At 36.5% G+C, this 25,501-nt stretch overlaps 1 long non-coding RNA gene across 4 annotated transcripts in view; it reads right to left on the bottom strand.

Moving 5' to 3' along the window:
* LOC107313086 (uncharacterized) overlaps window positions 1-25,501 on the bottom strand; it is a 58,099-nt gene that overhangs the window by 22,935 nt on the left and 9,663 nt on the right. Inside the window, exons 1-5 of one of the 4 annotated variants that reach the window (XR_001554789.3) lie at window positions 12,595-13,385; window positions 7,712-7,843; window positions 6,653-6,947; window positions 2,994-3,102; window positions 1,510-1,786 (exon numbers count right to left, since the gene is read on the bottom strand). This is a non-coding gene — a long non-coding RNA (uncharacterized LOC107313086). Of the gene's footprint in view, window positions 1-1,509; window positions 1,787-2,993; window positions 3,103-6,652; window positions 6,948-7,711; window positions 7,844-12,594; window positions 13,386-25,501 lie in introns of those variants that run through there. The other 3 variants (XR_014945255.1, XR_001554791.3, XR_014945256.1) reach the window with 3 other exon arrangements.

Raw genomic sequence — 25,501 nt, 5'->3', positions numbered from 1 at the left:
GGGTATAGCCTCATTTCAGCTTCACTGCCTTCTGATATGCCATTTCTAGAAGTGACCCTAGATGGCCTAACAAACTGTATTCACCCTCCACAGTCTGCTGCTCCTCATAAACAAATAAAAGCTGTTTTGGAATATTTGTGGCATAAGAAAAGACCATGAAAATTATGAAAGGCCTACATTCAGTCTCAGGACACTTGCTTTATACATTTACAATACCCTCTTATGTCACAAACCTTCAGAGAACAGCTTATTTGGTTTATGACCCTTGGATGTAAATTCACTTTTATACATCTGAGCATGATAGATGTCATTAATATAATACTGTAAAAAAGAAAAATTACAGTTTTTAGTACCAAAATGTAACAAACACGGAGATTTTATTCTTACCTTTGAACAAATATGAACCAAGATTGTTCACATGGGAAGAATTTGCCATTCTTTTTAAACTTACCAAAATTCATCTCTAAAACTATATAGATCTCTGTCTGGCTGATTGCCTTTAATTATACTATCAATATAATCCTTATCACCAACAATCATTTGTTGAGGTTATTTTATAAATCAAAATTCTCTCAGAGTTGTTGAGACACTCTGAAGTACTGCTGTGAATATATTAATGTTTCATAAGGGCAAGATACCTTTTTACTTAATGTATTTCTTAAGATCTAGGAGACAACATCCTTTTGCCTATTGTTGACAGTTTAAGTACCAATAGGCAAAATCATCTTCCATTCCTACTCAAAATTAACAAACCTACCCAAGGTGAATCTTCTGAAAAGAGTATATTTTTGGCACAAAAACTGTTACTGAAGTATTTGACTCAAAATATTTCACACAGGTTTGCTGCTGAACACAACAGGTAGAGGCTGCCTGCTTCAAGGCAGTCATCTAATTAGTATGACAGACCACCACAGATTTCAATTACTGTATTATGATCAGAGTCTAAAATAAAGAGGGAAATTTTGTAGGAGAAATCCATAGGAAATAAACCAGACTGACAACTGCCTAGAATTCAATTTTCCTGAAGTGATATTGAAATACAGAGAAGTAGCAGAACATTGATTAAGTTTCAAACTGCCACATTACTGATGCCACCTCAGGAACCTGTATGCTCTGTTATCACCATGGCAACGCAATCATCAGTGCAATCCGGAGTGCATGGCACTGCCACTGCTCATTTACATCTCTGATAAATGCTGCAGGGAGTTGGGATTTGATAAGCCCAAATTTTCTCAAGTGTGTGGTGGAAAACAAAGCCCAGAACCCTGACCAATGAAGTTCATAAACAAACACAATGTAAAAGGAAAGGGGAAAACATTCAGTATTTTCAACATGCACATTTATACCAGACTTTATAATATGAATTTCCACCCTCCAAAATTCTCACAGCTCATTACATTACTGGAAACACACTACTGTTAATGCCTTATGCTGCATCCAAACAGAAATGCCATTATTTTCATCTTTGTTATTTCTACTCAGCAGCTGAAGTGATCTTCAGATGCTTACCTTTCATCTTCACTTCAAAATCTTCATAAAATACTCTATATCATCCCAAATTTTTGCATATTTATATCTGAGATATCATGATGCAGAGGTAATAAAAGTCTGCGCTGATCTTCAAAGACATCAAGATTTACATCTCCAGGCACATAATTCTAAGCCAAGTGAATGACAGCTCTGGACACATCCTTTGGGTACTACGCACAGCCACTCTCAGCACATGCAGAGCTGCAGCCAACATTGTCCTTTGGTGAGAGATGGTGATCCATTACAAATCACAGGGCTGCAAGATACATTCAGTTAGGGATAAACATCTAGAAAAAGGTGCACTGAAATTACACCCTATGTCAGGAGGACTATGTACTATTATACTACTGTACAGTATTATAGTATGCAAAAGACTGTTATGCTAGGGACATAAATGTAAGTTTATGAATAAACAATATTACCACAAATAGTGGGAAAGGCACCCAGGTTAACAACTAAACTTATTTTCAAAATGCTGTTTTGACCAAAAAGAAATCAAAAATATATTTGCAAATATCACATGAAAAAAAGAACAGCGATGTTTTCTAAGCCAAAGCCCCTCAGCATGGGGCAGTGGCCTGAGCTGCACTTTTCACTTCTGATGATTGTACAATGTGAAAACCTAAATTTTCCCAGCTCTTCCTTCAACCTCCCTCTTTTGGGAGAGAAGGTTTATAGCCATGTACTAAAAAACTGTACTAAAAAAGACAACTTGAGAAATAGAACAAATAACTCTTTAAAACTTCAGGGGAAAGAAAAAAAAAAAAAAAAAGTGCTTTAATAACAAATTATACATATTAACCTGCATTCTGCATTCACACTTCCTATAGCTATGCACTGACTTTACAAACTGAAAATTACACAGGATAATAGGAGAATGTGTTTTCCTCTGAAGTTTTGTTGGGCATTTTATTTCTATTAATGTTGGCCCCTTAAATGCCACCGTAAATCCTGGGGAGAGAGATGGGTTTATACGGCAGGTGTACATATACAATATCTTTGATAACTCAGCAGTCAGTACATTAACTGGAACTAGAAGCCAGAACAATCAGACACTCCAGTGGTTAAAAAAAAAAAAAAAAAAAAAAAAAAAAAAAAAAAAAAAAATTAAAAAAAACTCAACTAAATACAACTAAATACTTTAAAATAGTAAAAGTAATAACACAGGATTAAGTAGCACTGAGCATCAAACACTTAAGTGTAATTCAGAGCCTTTGCAAAGTACTTCTTGTCCACAGTCATCTGTTCTTTGAACAATGAAGAAAAGTAAATTGCTGTCATTTTCCAAATGCATAATTACAGCGGTTCACAAAGGTAATTGCAAATGAGTATCACCCACTCCAGTTCCCTGTAAAGCAGAAACTTCATGAACAAGAATGTAATTGTTATAATTTGTCATGTTCCTATATGATCAGCTGCACAGTCAACACTGCACGTATTCCAGAACTTCTGTATGAACATACCTTGAGCTTGTTGTCTACCAGAAGGGACACTTTCTAGCGTAAGCTGACAGGACATGTGACAGGAGAACACATAATAGAGGAAAGCCACCTCTAGATGTCCAATTAGAAGCTGGGAAAAAAAAAAAAAAGAAAAAGAAAAAGAAAAAAGAAATTATGAAATAATTTTTTAATTTTTTTTTTTTTTTCAAGATAGTGAGGGACACATTTCTTGGATTACATCAAAACACTTTGAACTACTCTTGTGTTATTTCAAACAAACAGAAAACATTGTGGGAATTTGTGAATAGCAAATGATGTCATAAAATCAAGCATGGGGATGGCTTCCTCCCCTGATTTTGAGGCTGGCATGGAATATGGACCCAAACACTAAGCTCTGAATTTTGCCTTCTTGAGTCCTTTTCACAGAAGATCCTCTTTTTCCCTCTCTATTTTTCTTTCCATAAATGCTAAGATACAGGTAAAACTTGCCTCCTTATTGAGCTTTTGTAAATGCCAAATGATAAACACACATTATAGTTTTAAATAATATTGAGAATAGTTTCTAAGCCTCCACATGTAACATAAGAAGAGATAAGTCATTACCTTTTCATTCATTTCTTTCATTTGCACTTACTGCTATGGCAATCGGAAGACTTCTCACTTAGAGAAAAAAGCCCAAAACATGAGTCAGCAGACCCTCGGGGCCTTTTCAAAAACTGAATCACACCAAGTAAAAATAAAAACAAGGAAGCACTTTGCAAATGTGTGCCACTACATTTCTGAAACACATTAACAGCTTTTGAGCATCAAGGACCTGCTGTAACTTAGCCCCCCAAAAATATTAAATGTAACTGCCTTTAACCAATAAGCATTTTATGTTAAAGGATAAACTCTAATTCTGTTCCAAGAAGTATATTCTTGCCATTCAATGCATACTTTAGGAATTGTGATGAAGAAATATGAATGGAAATTATTATGAGGAAAAAAGAAAAAATCAATTTAAATTTAGGTGAATCAAGTCACTGGAAGTAAAATTAAGAAGTTTAAGAAATAATCTGTAGAATTCAGATGATGAAAAAGGAAAGAAGGAAAGAGAAGGGAAGAAGGAAGAACTTTAAGGACTACCAGATTATTTGTATCTCTATAAAATAAAGAATATAAAGTGGTTATATGGACATATCAATGCCACATATCACTGTGTAGAAGGAACCCTAGGAGAGAGACATGGAGAATTCTCTCAAAATAACATCCTAGTTTATTACTTGCAATACAGGGTGACCCCATTTTCGTGCAACGTGGTGTAAAATGGATTTGAGTAGCAGTGGGAACTACATTTATCTCTATGAGATGCCCAGCTTCCCTATGAGACTGGATATTATGAAAGACTGGGATTGTTCATACTTGAAAAGGGCAAAGCCCAGCTCCTTTATTTCAGCATTCCTCCCACCCCTGCAGTTCTTTCAAGTCTTATAAAAGAATCACAGAAAAGACGGTATTTCCCCAGTGCACACAGACAATCATTCTTCAGCCCATGTGTGGTTACTAAGATTAAACAGAAGCCCAGTTCTTGGGAACGGAGCTCTTGGGAAAAAAATAAATAAATAAACATAAACATAGGAGCATATAGATGCAGCATCCATAAAGAGCGTATACCAAAGCTCCATTCAAACTGCACCCCAGGACAAAACCTGTCCTCACCGCAGGAGATACCTAAGTTCTGTCCTTAAGACCAAGGATGCAGGCAGACAGGGCACCATAGTGATCCATTTGCAGTGCCAGCAGCACTGTATGTGGAAAAATAAAATACATATATATCCAGGGCAGTGTTATTTCCTCCATGAGCATTCGCTCTTTCCATAGAAGCTGTGGTCATTCCCCACCATTTTTAATTTAAACATTATTCCCCAAAGTAATGCTGAAGGGAAACCCCATGACTTAAGACCACCATTCCTCTGAGACTAGATGTGCCAAGAGCTCTAAGCATGGGAGTTGAGCATTATTCAAACCAAAATTACACTGGAAGGCTCTCAAATAGCACAAGGCCTGCTCTGCCCCTCCAGCAGCTGGACATGGGATAGATGAGTAGGTCCTTTCCACATCCTCTCTCTGGCTCTGCCATCTGGAGTTCCTGGGGTCCTCCAGCCGTCCCTTCAGAACCTAAGGAAATCTCTCTCTTTGCTTTCCTTCATCCAATGCATTGGCCCCTGGGTCAGCATGGTGACTGCTGGTGGCTGCAGCTGGCCCCTCGTGGCTGATTGTGGCTGGCTACCATTAGCCCCTATAGTAGAATGCCAGACTGAAACATAATCATGTAAAGGAATGGCATTTTAAAAACAGTTTCTTGGCAGCTGTACACCAAATCCACGTGGAGGCAAACTGTGCTTATGGGAATGGTTATTCCATTGGAAGCAAGCAATCACTCAGAGGGATTTCTTATAATGTTTCTTCATGTTAACAACACAGCTTAATGAAATTTAATGTACACATTCTGATCTTGAAATACACATCAGTTGATGCAAAAATCACTGCATTTTCTAATCAAAGAACAGGGGAAAAAAAATGAATCTTCATCTTGAATTGATCATTACCAGAGCAGTGATAGACTCTTTGGCAAAAAAAAAAAAAAAAGTTGGGAATGTAAGTCACAGGTGTAGTTTTCTGTAAGTCTGTGTACACATGCTTAGGGGATAATACAAAGCCTGTAAATAACTTGGCAACAGGTTTCTCCAGTGCTTATGTTTCCAGATAGCATCAAAAAGGCCAAGCAGTCTTCTTATTTTCTCTAAATACAGCAGGCAGTAATTGTACATTTAAGCCATTTATGGCGTACCCTGTAATTTCATACATAGCAATTTTTTTTATTTTTTTTTTTAACAGCTGTACCCTACGCTCATTATGATACATGCATAATGGATAAAATCCAAGGTGAATCCACATTTTTGGTTTTAGGGAAAGGTTTCAGATAAGCAAGTTATGATGACAAACACCACTGTTATAAACTGTAACATACAGAAACATACAGAAATCTGTATGTTTGCCATCTCCTACATTCAAAAATATAAGAATAAAAAAAGGTTTTGTCTTTGTTCTCAATTTAGAATCATAGTTTGCACCTGTTTTGTTAATTCCAATGAGAGCTGTACATATGCAGGCTCACTCACAGTAATGTCCTTTTGACTTTGTCCTGAGATGTCGATAAATTTTTTGAGAAATCTATTTATACAGTGTACAAAGGAAAAATCTGTTAACAATAAATAACAGTAATAAATAGAAGAACTTTGTATATGAAATTTTAGAATGGACTGCAGAAAAAAAAAAAAAGAGAGAGAGAGAGAGAGAAAATAACTTTTCAAGGCAGAATTATATGTATACCACACACATACTTTATTTCAAAAAATAAGATCACTGAAAAATAATTCAGCACCTAAATAGAGGAAAGTATTTTTCCCCGCATAGGCCCCCTAAAGGAATCTACTGCCTTTTCCAAAACTTCAAGTGTACTGTAAGATTCATTTTAGCAGAAAGGCAAAAAATTATAGCAATTTGAGAGTAAAATATGGACAAGAATGAGGAGAAAAGTAGTCAATCTATTCTCCTTTCAGCTTTCAATACAATAGTTAGCACACAGTTTAGAGCAGTAAGGGGACTCAAAGCAGGGAACATTTATTCTGAGCACTCACCTCAGGGCAAAAAGATTTCCAGCTGAACAGTCTACCATGCAATTACTACTAACAACAATACTTGCAACTTCTACCCCTTCAGAAAGCCAGACTGCATTGGAAAAAGTTCCAACGCTAAGAGCTGTGTGCTCACACTCGAGTCCTTTCATAGATGTTTTTGCTGCTTGCAGGTGTTCAAGAATGCAAAGATCTCCATTTACTTGCGTATTTCTGGGTGTTTACATAGGGTTCATTTTGCCCTACTCCTTGTAACTACCAATAGTTTCAGTTTACCGATGGGTTTAAGCAGAAACACCTGTAGAAGACAGGTTACAATTTTAAGCCCCATTACTAGACACTTTTCCCCTCCCCTCTTCCCCCCCCCCCCCAGTTCCTCATTGGCTGAATACTTCAGGTTCACAAATCTTCCTGATGCTTAATAAGTATATGGGAACATAAATTGTTGCAATCTAAGCATGTGTATTACTATTTATCTAACGTTTACTTCCATTATTTCTGGACATCTGCTTATCCTTGGATACAGATAAGCATGGAAGGAGGATAGAGGGAAGTACCTTGGTGCCTGCCTGTTGCATCGCAACCTACCCACAGAGCGAGACAAACCAGCCTTGTGTAGGGGCCCTGGCTTCTTTGATGTTTAAGTCTGTTTTTCTTTTGCTGAGGGTCTCTTATCCGAACAGAATAGCCTTACAACATGCTTTTTAGTTCTTAATGCCATACCCATACTATTCACAACATTTAAAAACTATCGCAGTTTTGCAAGTGAGAATTTATCACATAATTCAACAACTATATTTCTAAAACATGCTACTAAAATATATGGTATTTCTACTCTTTCACATTGGCTATTTCTCGGGACAAGTTGCAAAATACAAATACATTATGTTCTATTTCTTTGGATCTATTCCCCCTTTTCAATATCTAATGTGGAAACAACATTCTGCATTACAGAGCTGTTCTGTAATATCTCCAAGTTTTTATTGGGACTGTACAAAATATTTCACTCTTTTCCCTCTAACTTCTAATCTTCCATTACTGAATTGGGTTTGAAATACTTACAAGTTTTCAAATGTTTAAGCTGTTCTTCCTGATATACTGAAGTTTTTCTCACAACATTACATTATCTATTAATAGCATGATTCCAGTTTCAGCAAAGTCAGCAGAAAGGATCTTGCTGATTTCAGTGGTCATCTATAGAACAGAACAAAACCCGATTAGCAGGACTTAGAACCTGAAATAGATATCATACATTGACTGAGGGCAATTACATGTGGGATGGTGCATCTGAAGTGTTCAAGTGCATGAGTGTTCAAAGGTAAGCTGGGTGGGCTTCAGCAACTTCATCTAGCAAAATAGGTCCCTGCCAATGACAGGGAGGTTGAGGTGGATGATCTTTAAAGGCCCATTCAAACCCAAACCATTCTGTCAGTCTGTGACTCTAAATTACTAGGAAAAGCAGCTGACATCTGGTACTAACTTATAGTGAGTTAATTGGGCAGCCCTAGAAGTGCTAAACCTGTCAGATGTAATTTGGTATCCAACAAATTACAATAAATATTGACACATAACAGTTTGCCTTTTCCCTTTTTGTTATGTTTCTTATAACAATGTATTCTCACTTTGCAAAATTTAATGAACTACTTTTTTTTTTTTTTTTAATAAGAACATTTTACTGTGGTCTTCACCTCCAAGAACTACAACAATACAAAATAAATAAATCAATAAATCAAACACCTATTTTCAAAGTATGTATGGCAATATTAGGTATCAGCACACTTACCACGTACATGGGCTACTCCAAAAGTAAAGCTTCTTATTTATTTCCATGGAACATACGACAGACAATCAGAGAACAATAACACTGTTTGATAGAGGATATACTCAGCTACAAAAAAGTTTTTCAGCAGAGGCATCATCATTTGCTGTGCATTCTTGCCAGCTATAAACAAGAGCCTGAATGCACCACTCATTAAAGTGTGTGCCAGTGGAGCTGACTCACTGTGGCCACCACTGAAATGCACCACTCATTGCCTCACTGTGCTCACATGCACTGCTTGGTCTCAGCAAACTTTCAGCAAGCATCAATGAATGTCAGTGGGTGCCAGTTCTTCTGCATGGAGGAATTGAATGACACAATTCTGCTTTATCTGCACTTACATGTTAGATGCCATTTTGTCAGACTGCCCCTCTGCTGTTATGTGTAACACAACAACAAAATTGAATGGAATACTGGAGAGAAAGTTCAGTCCCTACTGCCATACCACCAACATCTGCCACTGACATTGTGGGCCAGCATAATAAAATAGGAAGCATTTCTTTCATTGCAGTCCTCATACTTCATATCTCGTTGTCTTTGTGCTATCACCATTTCATCAGGTGATCCCTGAATCACTTGATTCTGTTTTAATGGAGTTGCACTGTTGTAAATCTTGCAGGATTTTCAAATATGCTTTTCTCTTCAAAATTTTTCCAGCTGGTTCTAAATTATTCTGCCTGTTGCCAAAATCTGACCTTAAAGGATAGACCTTGAAAAATGAGAGGGACAAGCAAATGGTCTTCTCTGTCTTGCATCAGAACTCATAGGACTTTCATAAACAGCATAACTTTAAGAAATATGTATGTTTAAGGCTTGCTTGTTAGAACACTATAATCAAAGTGATTTAATGGAAGATTTCTTCTCCTGGCCAAGATCATAACTAAACTCAGTCACTGCCTTATTTCAAACAAGAAAACAGCAGAAAACATCACATGCCCCCTTGCAATACAAAACATGCATCAGCATTTGCTGCAAATAGGTATCACTTCCCCAGACCAGTCTTCAGTATCTCATCCCCCTTACAGCATTATTTTTTCCCCCAGCAGTTTCAAATTTCTCAATAATCAATAATTTAAGGTAGGACCATTACCATTTTTTTCTTCTTTTGTTTACAAAAGACAATTCTTGATTTTACAAATAACTTGATAGCATCAGTCTGTCACTATTTGCCTAGAATTCAAGAAGTACCTCAGCAATGTGTTATTTTTGGAGGGTTAAAGGAAATATTTACCACATTTGATATTGGACTGCACGCCCCAAGGCATAAAACTTGGGGGTAAGTTTGTACTTGAGCTATACTGCCTCACTTGAAGTTTTCCTTTTACAATTCAGATTTTCTTGGTTTTCAGACTTACAAAAATTCTTCCACATGAAACATACAGCAGTCAGTGCTCCCTTGTTGCCTATTCTCTCCTTTTTCCTTATGAATGACAAGAACTATTTTTATTCAAGTTATTGCTCGTGCTTCACACCAATCACTGCTCTCCAATTTTGAAAAGTAAAGGCTTCCATTGTATAAATTTGATTAATAAATCCTAGCCCTGTAGTGCTTCATCCAATTGAACATTCAATCAATCAAATACTGAGCTATACAATTTTTAGAATAATTTTTCACTATTTAAGATACAGAAAACTGGTGTTTCCTAGAAGCCTCATATCTGCTTCCAGCAGAATAATGATCCTAAGAAGCAATTCCAACTGGGAACACATGGTTATTGCTTGACCAGATAGAAGACATCAATGGCTACTTTCATATTTCTTCACTAAATGAGAGAAATCCACCAGTTCTCTTAGCAAAATTTACCTCGTATATCTGTTTGAAAAAAGAAAAAGGTTATCCACATTTGTACACTAATACTTCCAGAGAAAGCTTCTTCTAATGCATGGATCATTGACTGATGGCTCATTTTCCCCAGGATCCAAAGAATAACGTATGGCAAGAGATGCACAGAGCAGTAACAGTTTATCTATCCGTAATACAGAAAGTCACTGCTTATTCCAGCTGTGCAACAATTAAACCACTGACATCAAGTGATTTCCACCAGTGGATAATGATACTCCTACAATACAAGCAGAAATATTGAAAATCTGAGTGTTTGAGTTTCTCTGTTTCTATCCTATATGGGAAAGCACTGTGCTGTCTGACTATGGTAGTAACGTAAAGTTGCCCACAAGAGGGGAAAGCTTCAAATTAAAACATGTGTAATTCATTTCCCTCTCAGAATATTCTCTGGTGACATTTGTATGGATCCCTGTGTGGTAGCAATCTATTTGTGATGGTTTGCAATTGGTTTGAAAGCAGTTTCTTTTCTGATGAGTGACAGCAGCGGCAGTGATTAAATGAAACTGGAATGTAAAGTCCTGCTGAGCTTCCCCTGCCAGGAAGCAGCCAAACTGCTGTGCTTTGGAACTTCAGGGAGATATTTGGTCTTTTTCTTGTTTTCCTTGCCAACTTGATTTGTTCTGTTTGACTTACTTCCTTTCCATAAGAGTGTCACTATCTTTGACAAGCTAATTATGATAATAATTCATTTCTGAATACTTTTAGAGAGATGTCTCAATGTCAAATAATGTTGTAATAAAGATGAGGAGAAAACAGCAGGTACTTGACATCTAATTTAGTTAGAGCTGCTAGCCTGAAACAACATGAGAAATGAAAGTACAACACATACCATGCATAGATTTATTAAATCTCTCTGTATCAAGAAGAGAACTTGAACTAACAACCTAGCCAGTGAGTTTCACTGTTCTGTGACTATTATCTACTAAATTTTTATGGAAGAGAAGGAACACACTTTCTACCCTCTCTGCAGTTATTAGAGTGAAGACCCTTCAGTGCTCAGAAGACAAGGATGGAGGACTTTGTAGCTTCTAAGACCTCCTGAGAGAGCAGCAAGGAAGCTGCCCATGCAACCAATGGCTTTGCATTAAGTGAGCAAACCTTTAAAGCCAAAAGGACTACTGTAGAAAATAATGAATGACCCTTCCTGAGTCATAAGTGGCCCACAACAGAAATCGGTGTAATATCACTATGAAGCCCTCCTTCATCCCATCATTTCTCCAGGACAAAACCAAAATCACACTGTCATACTTACAAACCATAATATGGAGACTGAAAATGGGACTAAGCAGATCTGTTTAGGTGGAAATTGACTTAAATCCTCCTGTGAAGTAATACTTCCTGTCATTCAGGCCATGTGATGACTTACAATTAAGAACAAAGTAACACACATCCCCACATGTTAAGTGAAAACAGTCTTTAGCTTTAGTCTGTGCTAGCTCACAAGATTCAGTGAAAGTAATAATAAGCTCTAGCATTAAAAATACCATGGCCAGTTTTACTAATATACATATATGATACAGGGTATTATTAATAAAATCAAGGGTTTTTGGAGTGTTCTACATGGTGCTGGAAGAAAAGACATTAATTACCAAACTGAGAATGGAAGAACACAATCCACACTGTATTCAGAAGACCAAGACTCATGAAGTGCTTCTGAGACTGGTGTGCTCAGGGAACTTATTTTGCTTTCTTTAAAGCTGCTGGATACATCCTAACAAAAGGTATAACAGTGGAGAGAGAGAGACCTCAAAAATTACAACTTTATTCACTACCTCAAGTTGCTAACTCAGTAACCCTCAGCCTCAGGTCTAGGTGCTTCCACTTGCCTCCGGTACAAAAATCACAGCTATCTCAGTCCTTATGAAACTGGATCCATAAATGTATCTCTCAAATACATGCCCTACAGCAGAGCTGCATCAAGTTTGTACTTTCATAATTTAGTAATTTAAGCCTGGAAAGAGTTGGCTATACTTTTAGGTATCAGAGAGTGCCATACACATTAAAAAATAAAAAATAAAAAAAATAAAAAAAAAATGAAAAAGTCTAGCAACAAAGAACCTAGTATAATACAACCATACAGTGCTTCAAACAGCAAGTATGCTTCAGTCACATCTTGTGTAATATCTTAACTTCCAGTTTAGATACAGATTCTTTAAGGAATCTGGTGAATATCTGAACTGATAGAGTTTATACATTACATATTATATAAGAGCACTATTAAGTTCTCCAGTCTAGTTAGATACTTTGTTAGCAGTCATTCCCATACTGTAATGAAACTTGTACCTTGGCCTCAGCAGGAGAGAGGTCCAGGACCGTATGGTGGAGGACATCAGCAAAAGAACACTTCAGTTCCTTCACCAGACCTTTCAGGATCCCCAGGACACACTGAAGAATTCACCCATCCCGCAGTATAATTGCAGTATTAAAACGCATGGTTGGGTTTCTTCTTCATGCAAGACAAACTCAGCAGAATTTTCTCCTTTTGCTCAGGTACTGTTGAAACAACTATCAATTGTGCTTATTTTTAGATGGAGGGCAGTTTTACACTTGGCTTCCTCTGTGTGAGTTAACTGAAAACTAGCTAGATATACCAACAGAGTCAAGCAAGATGTTATTTTATATAAGACTTCTATGACTGTTTTCCTTCTTCCCGTGTTTATATATTAAACAATGAAGTGCCATTTAAAATTTCTGAGTGTTCTTGCAGTTTCTGGCACATGATCTCTCTGGAAGAACTTTGAACTGTTCTGTCCTTCCTCTCAGAATATTTGTGTAGTTCAGTTTGCTCAGATACAGAGTGCTGTTCTGTAATCAGAGACAACTGAGGGTCAGACAAAGACAAAAAAGTTGCTTAATACAGTACAAAACCAAAACCTGGTACCAACCACCACACTTAGTAGGTTCTCAAAAGAGAACCTACTAAGAGTGTAGAACTACTTCAGACAGAATGAGTTTTTGCATGTACCCCGTCAGCAATTATTCTTATTTTCAGATAAGCTTTAAAGTTTTCATAAATACACCTGTGGCAAAGTCTTGGGAATATAAATAGCTACTTGAGCAATCAGGTAAAATAAGGTGCAACATTTTAAAGAAATCATGGAATCTTTTGCTGAGAGGCTCTCAAATTCAATCTGTAAATTCCTCCAGTCCCTGATGCTCTAGAGGGTTTTGTTACAGGTATTTAACAGAAACATTGAAAAATCATATCAGGTTGCCTCCACAAAAACCTGAGAACAACAGTCTGTATAACAATCATGAAGTTACACGGGAGGAGAGTCTCAAGTAGAAATTCATACATGATCAGACTTCCAGAGGTGCCTTAAACCATGCACATAAATAGTTTTCTAGCAGCGTACAAATTTCCCCCAGCAGCTGGAACAAACAAACACATATGATCAATCTACTCATGGCACATCAGTGCAAATATTCTTTCAGAGTATAATGAACTTTAGATCCAGCTCCTCAAAAAACATCAAAAGAACAGACACATCACTGAAGTCCTTATTCACAGGATCATGAATGGAAAATGTCAGCAAGCACAATGCTTTTTCCGACAGTTCATATCACTGCAAAAACATCCCCCTTGTCTGGATGTGAGAATAAATTTAAAAGACAGTAATCAAAGGAGACTAGGGCAGTTTGCTCTCATTTTAATAAACATATTGCACTGTGCTGACCCTGAGCCAGAAGTGTGCCTTCATGGCTGACATGGCCAATGGCAACCTGGAGTACATTAGGAATAGCATTGCCAGCAAGATAAGGGAGGTGATCCTCCACCTCTCCTCTGCCCTGATGAGGCCAGTGAATTTCAGTAGCTTCAGCAGTGTCTGCTATCCCCTTCCTCGATCTTATATCTTCACACTTTGTTTTACAACCAAATATGAAATTTGTCTATTTTACTGATACTGTTCAACAGGATCGTGGTTTCAATAATTTCTTCCAGAATAATCCCCAAATCTTTTTCTTGATCACCGTGCTGGATGATTGCTCCATTTAGCATGTATCCCCCAGATTAGTTCCTAACTTCAACTTTAATTATCTTACATTTCTCTACATTGAACTATATTTGCCATCTGCTGGCCTAGTCTCAGGTGAAAATCTCTTCTAATTTTGATTACATTGCATTGCATTATTTGTTCTGCCTCTAATCTTGGTATATGAAATTGCAGAGGTTTCATTTTCAATGTTCTCTTTCAATCAGCTTGATACATGTCAAGAGAAATGGCTCAGTCAGCTCAGAAAATAAATGCTTTGGGAAATAATCTTTGTTTCCATATGAATTTAAATGATGTTCAATAATTCAAAATAATAAAGAATCTCGTGTTTCATATACCATAGGAAACATAAAATACATATTACCATAAAGAACCTGCTTGCTGCATCTTTCTCTCCTGAAAATCAGAGCTCAGAATAAATTGTTCACTATTCTGGAGACATCTCTGAGCCCGTGAGTCCTGTTTACCCTTAAAATTGGTCTTAAAGTGACCTGTGAATTAGCTGATGATTTTAACTCCCTGTCACAAGTTCTGTTTCCATTTACAGGCAACTAATAGCTGTGTTTTGCACTTCGAGGAACAAATACAAAGCCTACTGCGACTTGTTGCAACTAGTTTCCCATTGGCTCAAGTCTCTCTTGTGTTTTCCATCTACAGAACTCCAGTTAGCTTAATTACAGAAGGATATTTTCCTAATATTTACCTTTTACAGAAGAAAAAAGAAAAATCTCAGAGGATGCAACTTAATTTTCTAAGATTTGGATCCACGTTTGGATTTAGGTATTGACTGATTTTTTTCCTCTACCACCAGAAACAGAGAAACAAAGTACAACAAATACAAATTTTCCACACCAGCAGACTTTGATTTCCTCTGCCACCATGGTGGCATCCTAAAAATCAGGTTTCCTAGAGATCAAGTTTCTTATTTCAACAACCCTAGGAAGAAGAAAAGGTATCTTGAGTTCAGGCCACATTAAAGAAATATTTGTTGGTTTTTTTTGCCCTAATGTTTCTAAATGTTTTGTATGCTTCAAGTATATACACATATGCAGTCTTCACTGAAACAACCTGTTTTTTGGACCAGCTTTGGGGTCCATTCTAACTTGGGTTCTGTTATTCTAAATCCCTTGAAACTGATGGACTTACACACACCACTCAGCCTCCTCAAGACAAATGGAACAAGTCCTGGAGATAACTGGCACAAGAGGCATTTTTACAACTGAATTCTAGGTGTTTTTGCCTCTTATGAAGATCTCTCCTTAACATCAATTCAAAGTATTAAATAGTAGGAACTTATACATTTGTAAAATATGTATATTATATTCAATAACAAATCCATAATTTAACAAAGCAATTTGCTTTCAAAACCAGGTGTTTGGTGCACTCACACCCACCTCTCTTCTGAGGTGGACTGTTTTTAGCCAAATGTTTAGACTGAGAGTTCATCTACATATGCAGTCTTCTAAAAGATTTTAAGTTATTCATTTGAAATCAAAATCAGCTCTATCAAATCATACTTCAGCAGCTCAAATGTTAGGTTACCCTTATGAGCTAAACATATCTTGTTCAGTTTTCTATTGTGATGAAACAGTTGCTTCTGTTTACTTCCTGACAGGTTTTGTTCAATTTCCGTATAGCTCTGTCAGAGCATTGGTTATGTATAAAACTATCAGTTATCCAGTATAATTGTTTATAATGTGGCAACATCTTAGCATATATTTACAGAAAACTCTCTCTAAGTGGATGTTTTGTTTGTTTCCATGAAAGGATTGTCTTCACTTGGAAAGGTACTTCTGAAAAACATCAGAAATCAGTTATATGCAAACATGATTTTAATAGGCTTTGTTAAAACCACAGAAGCGTTAACACTCTACCACACTTCTTAGCAGGGCCTTAAATTATGAACAGAAACCTCTGCCCTAGTGGCACAAAGGATTTTTGGAACAAAGAATATCCGTCTCTTACCGCTTTCCCTCATCCTTTAGCCACCGCTGGCAGAATTCTCCCATGGAGGAGAGCAAGTGAAGGCAGTCAGTGCTATTTTTAAAGCAGCTTTAATTCTCCATCAGCTTCCAGTCAAGAAATCTTCAGGGTCAATGGGGAATGTTGTTAGGGAGTCACAAATCTTGTTGCTTACCTTTTAAGATTTATTGCAGCTTGAGCTTCTGTTAAAAATTTATACCTTAAGAAATACACTGTAAGCACTGATAAGGGACATCTACGCCATACAGAGCATTGTTCTCACTCCAGTAGTAATGGATCCAACACCTTTAGCAGGCATCTTCTGCTTTATAAGAGTTATCCAAGCCTCAGTATTTTATGTTTTTCTCAAATACTTCTATATCTTTCTACTTTCAGATTTCTGTTTGTTTCTGTTCTGGGGAAATGTTATTTCACCTTTTCTTTCCTCCAATAGAATAGTCCTGGCTGACCACACTTTAAGTTTTCTAAAATAAATTAGGAAATTCTTCACCTATCAGTGCATTGTGTATGAATTAAAAATTTAAAAGCAGTAGAAATAAAAGAGACCCAATCCCCATTCACAGTCAGAGACCTTAAAGCCAATTTCTTTAATATCTGCCTCAGTACCACTTATCATGTTTTTAGTTAGAATCATAGACTTGCCAGGGTTGGAAACACCTCCAAGATCATCCAGTCCAGCTGTCCACCTACCACCAGTATCTCCCTTGTCCCTTAGTACAACATCTAAATGCTCCTTGAACACCAGTTGTTTGGTTTTTAGCTGTGCTATGATGCTTTGGCCATCACAGAATCCACAGTCTCTGCTGGTGTCAAGAGCTAGGCACTCAACCTTCCATCTTACTATTAGACAATTCATTTCGAACCTATCTATATCAGCATTTTACTCTTAAAGGTAGATATGTACACAAACCCAGCTATAAGATTCATAATGGTTTCCTGGGAATGTCCCTCACGGTATAGAATCTTTACTATTGGTATACAGTCTTCGGTATAGAATCTTTACTATTGGTATACAATATATAATTAAATTGGTATACAGTCTTTACTTGATTTTCTTCAGAATTAAACCGCATCTCAAAATTACCCCTCAAAATCTCCCAGCCTCTCCATCAAATTCTAGTAAATACTGTGGATTTCCATCAATTTTCAGATTGCACTTAGATGAGAGACTATAATTCAGCATGAACTTCACAGAGCTAAGGGTCAGAATCAGCACATTTAATTGAGGTACCAAAGGTAGGTAGGTGTTTAATTACCTTACACATCCTCTATAATCGTTAAAGAAGGACACCTTCACAAAGCAATTCAGATCTTCAACAGCATGACTGAATTTTGGAGTGTGCATATCTCCTTTCAGTGGCTGCTGAGGCAGCCTGAGGCAACAAAGTTCTTATTTCAGGCATATCAGTACAGAACTAACAGTTGAGTGGCTGAAAGGTCCAAGCTGTTTTCAACTGTACTGTTACACTAGATGAAAGTAACACGGTGCACATGTTTCTCTTCTCAAATCAAATACTGGTTAGAATGAAGGGACTAAAAATAAGGATCCTACTCCTTTGAACAATATCTCTTCCGTGTAATTGAGCTACAGACAGTACAGCAGCCAGCAAGTGTCTATCCTAAATTCATTTAGAGCTCACATATCCCCTGTAGAGCTTCTCATAACAATTCTCACATTATGCATTCATTCCTAACTCTACTTTATATCTCTATATCTGGATGTAACTGCCCAACAGTAATACGTCCTTGTTCACACTCAAAAATACATAGGTTTGCAAGTAAAAATAGTGATGCCCACCAAAGTTTTTCTTCAGAAATGTGCTGAACAAGATCAAATGTAGATCATTTAATGAAACCTTTGCAGCCTACGGTGTCACCTGATGTTTACAGTAAAGTGAACTCACTAAGAAGAAAAAGTGGTGATGTGCCTAATCTCTTGTTAAGAAATAGAATCGCTATTTTAAGTCAGCCAAGCTTCATAAGCACAACAGCAGCATTTGTGAGTCACAGAGGCACTAGCAGGCAGCAGACTGGCTTATTTGATTCATTTTAAAATCTGTTTCTATTAGTCTTAAACTATTTTCAAAAATACAATGTTTAAACTACTTACCATAGCACAAAATCACCTTCCTCAATGTACAACTAAAACATTCAATAAACAAGATACCCTGGCAAGTAATGGAAAACCGGGCGCTATATACAACAGTAAATATTTGACTGGCTCTTCTAAAGAAAATTGCAGCATTTCAATATTTACTCAGAAGTGTTGATAATTTCCCTGCCGAGAAATAAGAGGAAAATTAGAAGAGCTTTCATAATCACTTGGTGTTCCTTTTAAAAAATAATATTTGCCAAAACATTGTCTGTCTTTCTATTATTTGTGCATCAGAAAGAGTAAACTTACAAATACATTTGCAAGTGTTACTGTCTCAAAATAGCATCCCAAACTTTGTTTTTTTTTCTATCTGTTTTCTGCCCTTAAGAAAATAGCAATTTCTCACTGTGACAAGATGAATCTGGCAGCCACAAGCTATACCAGCGTGAACTATCATCAGTACTTGCTGAGCATCCATCTCACATTGTATACAGTTTCTTAAGTGTTTATGCTACAATAGCAATTACCAAAGTAACATTGGCTGCCTGCAGATGGTTATTTGATCCATAATAAAAATGAGTCTCCTCACTGTTTATTGTCACTGGTGTAAAATCTGTCCTGAGTAGGAGACAGATAACAGATACCTTATCTAACTATAGAGACACTCGAGAGTAAATCATCAGTTATAAATGGTGATAAAGATGCCAAAAAATGTCATTTCAATTTTGATCATTCAAAACATTCAGAATAAATCTTGTCTAAAGACGAAACAGCAGCCTGCCTGCCCACACTTTTCTTTGAAATTAAACGTATATTTAGTGAAACAAGATGGAATTCTCAAGATTGCAAGTCACCTCATTTGATGGATCCCATCTAACAGACACAAACACAGTGCAGAATTATGACCATCTTCTTTATGCAAAAACTATGTAGAGACCTCCTCATTGAATTAGCAGAATTATTTTTTTTAAGATTCGACCTGACACCTTAGAAATATTTATTCCACAAATAAAGGGCCAAACCTCTAGTTTGTCTTGAGAATAAGTAATTGGAGAGATTTGATATGTCTTTCTTCGAGTATATTATATATATACTCTGCCTGTTACACTGGTAGGCTAAGCAAGCCCTCTACGCTGTCCTTAGAGTCATTAGAAAAAAGCAGGTATTCTTCCCATCCCCAAATAAATGTTTTGATACAGCTAAATCACTGTCACCTCCCTGAAAAGTACTCAATAAAGAAATTCTTGCTTTTTATAGATATCTAACACTGGATGAGTAACTCCTCTTAGAGAGTAGTATGTCCAAGGTGGCACACAACTCAGCAAGAGCAAACCAGAAATGACATTCATTACACAGTGGGCTATAACCAGCCAGGGATTCTTGGACTGTAACTGTGGGAAAGAAGCAAAAGTTTAAGAGAACAAAGAATGTTATAATTAGTTAAAGACATGTTAAAGATAATTACATAATAGTTTAGATAGGAACTATATAAACTATACAAACTGGATGTTGTTTTCTCTGTTATCAGAGGCTATCTTTGAAGAGTAAAATAGGAAAAAAAAAAACAAAAAAAAAACCTTTATTTTCCAATGAACACACAGGTCACAAATATTAGCCTATTGCTTACATGAGAAGGTTGGATTTTTATGGATAACTATGAAACGAGAAAAATGTTGTCAGGCTTAATTTTATGTTTTCCACTTTTATCATCTTGCATGAGAAACTTCCATCCACTTTGCACAGCTCTCAATGTATTAAACATAATGAATAAAGGAGGCTCAAACAGGAAAAGTCAAATATGACAATATAATTAAATTACTCAGCAGCCAGAAATCTCTTGCTTTTCAGACCTGTGAGTTAAATATATGCCAATTCAATTTCCTTAAACACTCGACAGGACCTATTTTCTATGAGATTTCTTGCTAACAGGCTTTCAGTCACATTAAGTGCTCACCAAGTGCACAGAAGTTGCATTTTATTGCACAACCCTAATTGAGCTGTCTGGGCTAAAATAGCTGTATGTTACAGAAATGTTTATTATAGAAGCCCACTTACTCTCAAACTAGAAAAGAACATTTCTGTAGATTTCAGTGTAATTTATCCTAAGGGGGAAAAAAAAGAAAGAAAAGTTCTTTTATCACCCTCTTATTTCAGTGAATTATGTTTATGGAGCTCCTTTACAACTGAGAATTTGCTTTCACTCCAAACTGCAAAGGAGCAAAACCTCAAATAGCTTTCAAGCTGGCTCCCATTACATTTCATACCTTTCCGGCCAAGTTGCATAACTTAGCTCCTTGTAGCACTCAGTAGTAACCTTCTATTTATAACTTATAAGCAATCGTACATCAGCAGAACTCCAGGAATCAGGTGATCAATTAATATCTTACTCTGCATTTTGCTTTTACCCGATAACCTCATTTAGTTTATATATTTCCATTCCTTTTGAGCATCTATTGATCCAATCTGAGTTAAAAGACACAATTAAAGACATGGAAAACACAAAGAAGAAATAAAGTTCAAAAATCTAATTTCTGTATGTGAAATACAATTAACTGAATTGATACATTCCCTGGATAAGAAACTGCAGTGCAAACGAGAATCTTAAATACCAGGATTCAGGTATTTTCTGATCATCTCAGTAGTTTTCTTACAATAAATAAATAAAAATACGTTACTTTTTTAAAAGGGGGGGAGGGTGAGAAAGCAAGAAGTGCAACCAGCTTAGGCTTATTACCAGAAGAATCCAGCCTAATGTTTCAATCAAAGAAAAAAAAGGAAGAAAAAGAGGTAATAAAAATCAAAGGTAAAAAGCCATATCCATTTGTTTATAACCAAAAAGCCCCAAAATAAAGTAAGCCACAATGTCCTCTCTTTGTAATCTCCCTACCTCCAATGCAATCAGTGTAATTTACATTAGATCACAGAATGGAAAGGAACATACAGTTTTTGCTCTTCATTCAAACTTTTTCCTCTGTGAATTACTTCTGCTTTTCCAATTCATTTTATTTGATTCTTTCAAGTGTCCTCTCATTATAAGTCACTGTCTACACTAAACTTGCACCTTGACTGACAGATTTTTTTCCCCTTATGTCCACTCTTGGCAAGCATTTAATACTAATTAAAGATTTCTCTAGTCTATTCAAAGGGCACAAAGATAATGAACAGGAAGTGACTTTGATTGATAGTTGCCGTCATGAAAACCAGAAGAGAAAACCTTTGAGTAAATCTCATTGAAGGGAAGCTCTAGGTGATGTTCCAGACTATGACAGAGACATTTTCACTCCATGCCAGTGTTACTCAAAAATGGGATAGACCACCAGAAACAAGAACAATTGCTGCAACCACCTCAATTTCTTAATGATCTTGCTTTCCCTAGGGTGTCTCACATTGTCAATATTACTTTAGATTCCTTAGTGGTATGATGCAACAGCTGAAAATCCATAGCAATAAAACTAGTAGTGAAGCAACCTTCACAACTAAGAAATAAAGACAGAAAATGAATCCCATGTTTTCAGTATAATGATGAGATGATGACAGAAGCATCAGTGATGGTAAAAGGGCAAAAACAGCTGAAAAGTCTCTATGGGTCATCACTGGAAAACATTATTTCCCATATATGCATACATAAGGTAACACTGGTTATGTGAGGACTATCGTACCATAAAACATAAATATCTAATTGCCTTGGATGACAGCCTCAGCACTTGTGCTTTATCAAACAAGGTAGAGCCTTGTAGATTACATGGAGAAACAACTGGAGACCATATAGCATGCCTGGAAGAACCTGCTAAATCTCATATCAGCACACTGGTTAGGTTCATTTCCTTTTTTCTTATTATTAGAGCTCACAAACACTTTATAGTAATATTTATCTTTCTGCCTTGATTACTGATTCTGGGATACTATCACTTTTGTTTCATGCACTAACAGTTGTATTATTTCTGATTTTTGAAGTAACGTCAGCATGTCTTCGACAACAGCCTGGTACACCTGCTAATATAAAAGGAAAAGCAACAGCTACACAATAATCTTGTAAAAGCCCCTAGGCACTTGTACTTGAGGAGAGATTGATCGTTTATTTATATGAGAAGGGAGTGATAGGAAAAGTAAGCGATTGGCTCTGTTCTCAATGCATTTGTATTTTCTTTTTCTGAAGTAAAATTGTACCAAATGTTTTTCCATGTCAATGAAATGTATTTAGAGTTGAACAGAAATATTAGATTGTGTTAGCATCAAGTAGAGAAATTCCACTGAAGTGACAACCTCTGTTTATATCAGCAGGAAGCAATGTCATAAGATCTTACTCTATGCAGATGAACGTGGCACTTAAAGTACCTTCACGGGTTTTATCTCAAATTCCAGCCTGGATATCCCTGAGGTTTACTGTTCAAGAGAATTGAGAAAACTTTATTTTTATTTAGAATAATTTAAAAACAGCAAATAAACAAACAAACAAATCCACTTCAAAACTAGAGATGCAATTTACCTCAATGGGTTCATCTCAAGTTGAAATCCACAATTAATTTCACCTTTAAGAAAATAGAAATTCATACAGACCAAGCATCAGTAGCTACTTATAATAAACACCCCAGCAAAGTTCCTAATGTGATGAAAATTTATATTGGATTTCCTTTTACTAATGCATTACATGTCATGACTTTACATCTGAGCCAAATTTTCTCCTTCCTTCTTCTGAAGGATAGACAAGAAATGCATTATAAATTTCTGTGATAAATCTTGCAGTAAAGGGGATCTGTTAGAACTCAGGAAAAAAAAAAAATAGGGAAGTTCAAAGAGATGTGACTATCCATGGGGAAAGGTAGAAGTCACATTCAATTCATTTCATGGTTCATAGTCACTACTGCAGAAGTTGTCTCTCTTAAAGACAGTCTTTACCTTTACATAAATACTGGCAGAGTTCTTTACTCTAAAGGTTTAAGAAATCTCTCAGGCATCCTGAATTCATGCATGGCATCCAACAAGATAAGAAAGAAGTGTTTTCACTCAAAAACTGCAGAAAGCCATAAGAGGACTAAGTTCAATGCTCTGTACAGCTGAGATCCATTGCAATTACTATTTTTTTGCTGCAGTTTTTAGTCTGGGTAGGATATCTTAAGTACTGAAGGTACAATACAAAAATAGAAAACTGTAAACAAGCAGTGATGGAAACACGAACAGTAGAGTCAAGCTGTGGTCCACCAAGAATGTGACTGAAATCTGTTGTTTCAGCAGCAAGCTACAAACCAGACTTATTGACCATTGACACCGATGGCACACAAGTTCTTCACATTTAATTCACCTATGTCATCAGAATCTAAATTGTGTAACACTCTCACTGGCTGGCAGTGGGTGTGGGTGTGCTTCCAAGCTGTAGCACCTTCAATTTCAAAGTAGGCTTCTCAGTCTTTGGAATCCATGAGACTCCCCAGGGGTTTAACCCTGGCTAAGAAACAGACCACCACAGGGCTCTGTCATCAGCCACCAGCTGCAGTTTCACCCTTCACCTGGGGACTTTCTAAGTTGCAAGCCATGAATGTATTGAGTGATAACAATTACACTCCTAATACAAGCCTTCCTTCTTAAAGTATACATCTTCTTTTGCCTTCTTGATAATATAGATTTCTTCCGATTCTTCCCTGTTACAGAAATTGTTGAGAGAAATAATGTGGATATAATAAAAGTGTAGAAAACTCAACTGCATGACTTACCAAAAAGATGTGCATGGATTTAAACAAGAGTACAACAGCAGAAATTCATTCATTATCCAAGGAATGTCACAACAGTATTATCATCATAATGCTATAAAAAGACTGCAGTGAGAGCAACCTGTAAAAAATGGTATAAAGATTGTGCTATTGTCCACTGCTATTGTGGTATCTATTATCAAAATTATTTTCATTGAATTAAAAATTTTATTTTCTTTAAGACAGCCCTATTTGTCAGAGGATTGAGGTTCAGAAGATTAATGCTTCAAAGTTTCTGAAAGCTGCAAATGAGTTGCAAAGAATTTGTAGTCTTCCTTTCAGCCTGTATTAGTGGTCTGCCATTCTATCTGTTCAACTGACAGGTCATTCTATTTGCTTCTCAACTTACTGCTTTCTTCTAGCTTCTCTAAATCGTCATTCACAAGTTAAATAGTTACCTATACAAAACAGTCTGTTAGGAAGACCATAACTGGTACAGCCTGACATTATCTCAGCTCATTGTATTAGCTCTAACCATCCTGCTAACCTCTAACAATCATTCCTGCTGTCACGTCTGATTCATCAGTCCCAGTGAGAAAAACAGATGCAGAATAAATAGAAAAGGGAATCTTTAGATTGAGCTTTAGGGGTGGGGGAATAAAAAAAGAAAAAAGGAAAAAACCTTCACTTATTAGTTATTCATATTTAGGAGCGTGAGCTGCTCAGTGCAAAAAGAAGGCCCAAAGCAGAGCAAAAAGAGGTATAGATATCAGTCTTAAATTTAAAGACAAAAGACAGATATGTTCCTGTCACTTAATGAATAAGTAATCAATAGATCTACAGCCACAATTTACATGCGTAATTTTGGCCAGCTGCTATGAAAACCATTAGTTCAAAGATATCTTCAGTAGAATACAGATACAGCCTTCAGTGCATAGAGAGCCCATTGCTACACTTGGGAAGACACATGCAGAGTTATCAAACTAAATATCTGAGCTCTTAAGGAAAAAGACAGCAACCTAGTTCAAAAGGATGAATAGCATAAGAGCAGAAAAAAAGTCTGAGACTGCATGATTAGCAGTGGATAATATTATTTTTATTTTTGTGGGACACAAAATGTATATGTAAAATTCAATCAAATAATTGGCATGCTGCAAGGCACACTGTCATATCAGTATTCAGATCAAATACTTTGTACTGTAGCTAGAACCACAAAAGCCTCAACTCAATCTAACAGACTAATGCACAAATTCAGAGATTGAAGACAAAGCTGAAAAATGCTATTAAAGATGCTTTTCTGTTTTTTATTCTTCCCCTCTCCCCCCCCCCCCCCCCGCCCCAGCAGTAATCATTGTTAGCTCTTGGGACAAGATGCAGTTGATTTTGTAAACATTTTAAATGATGGAAAAGTGTAGATGTCTTCCTAAAATAAA

The sequence above is a fragment of the Coturnix japonica genome, chromosome 4 (assembly GCF_054131305.1).
Source record: "Coturnix japonica strain WE chromosome 4, WE-NBRP24, whole genome shotgun sequence".
In the NCBI taxonomy this organism is placed as follows: Eukaryota; Metazoa; Chordata; class Aves; order Galliformes; family Phasianidae; genus Coturnix; species Coturnix japonica.
Note: the sequence above shows the minus strand (reverse complement) of the source record. Positions and strands in the feature narration are given on the sequence as shown.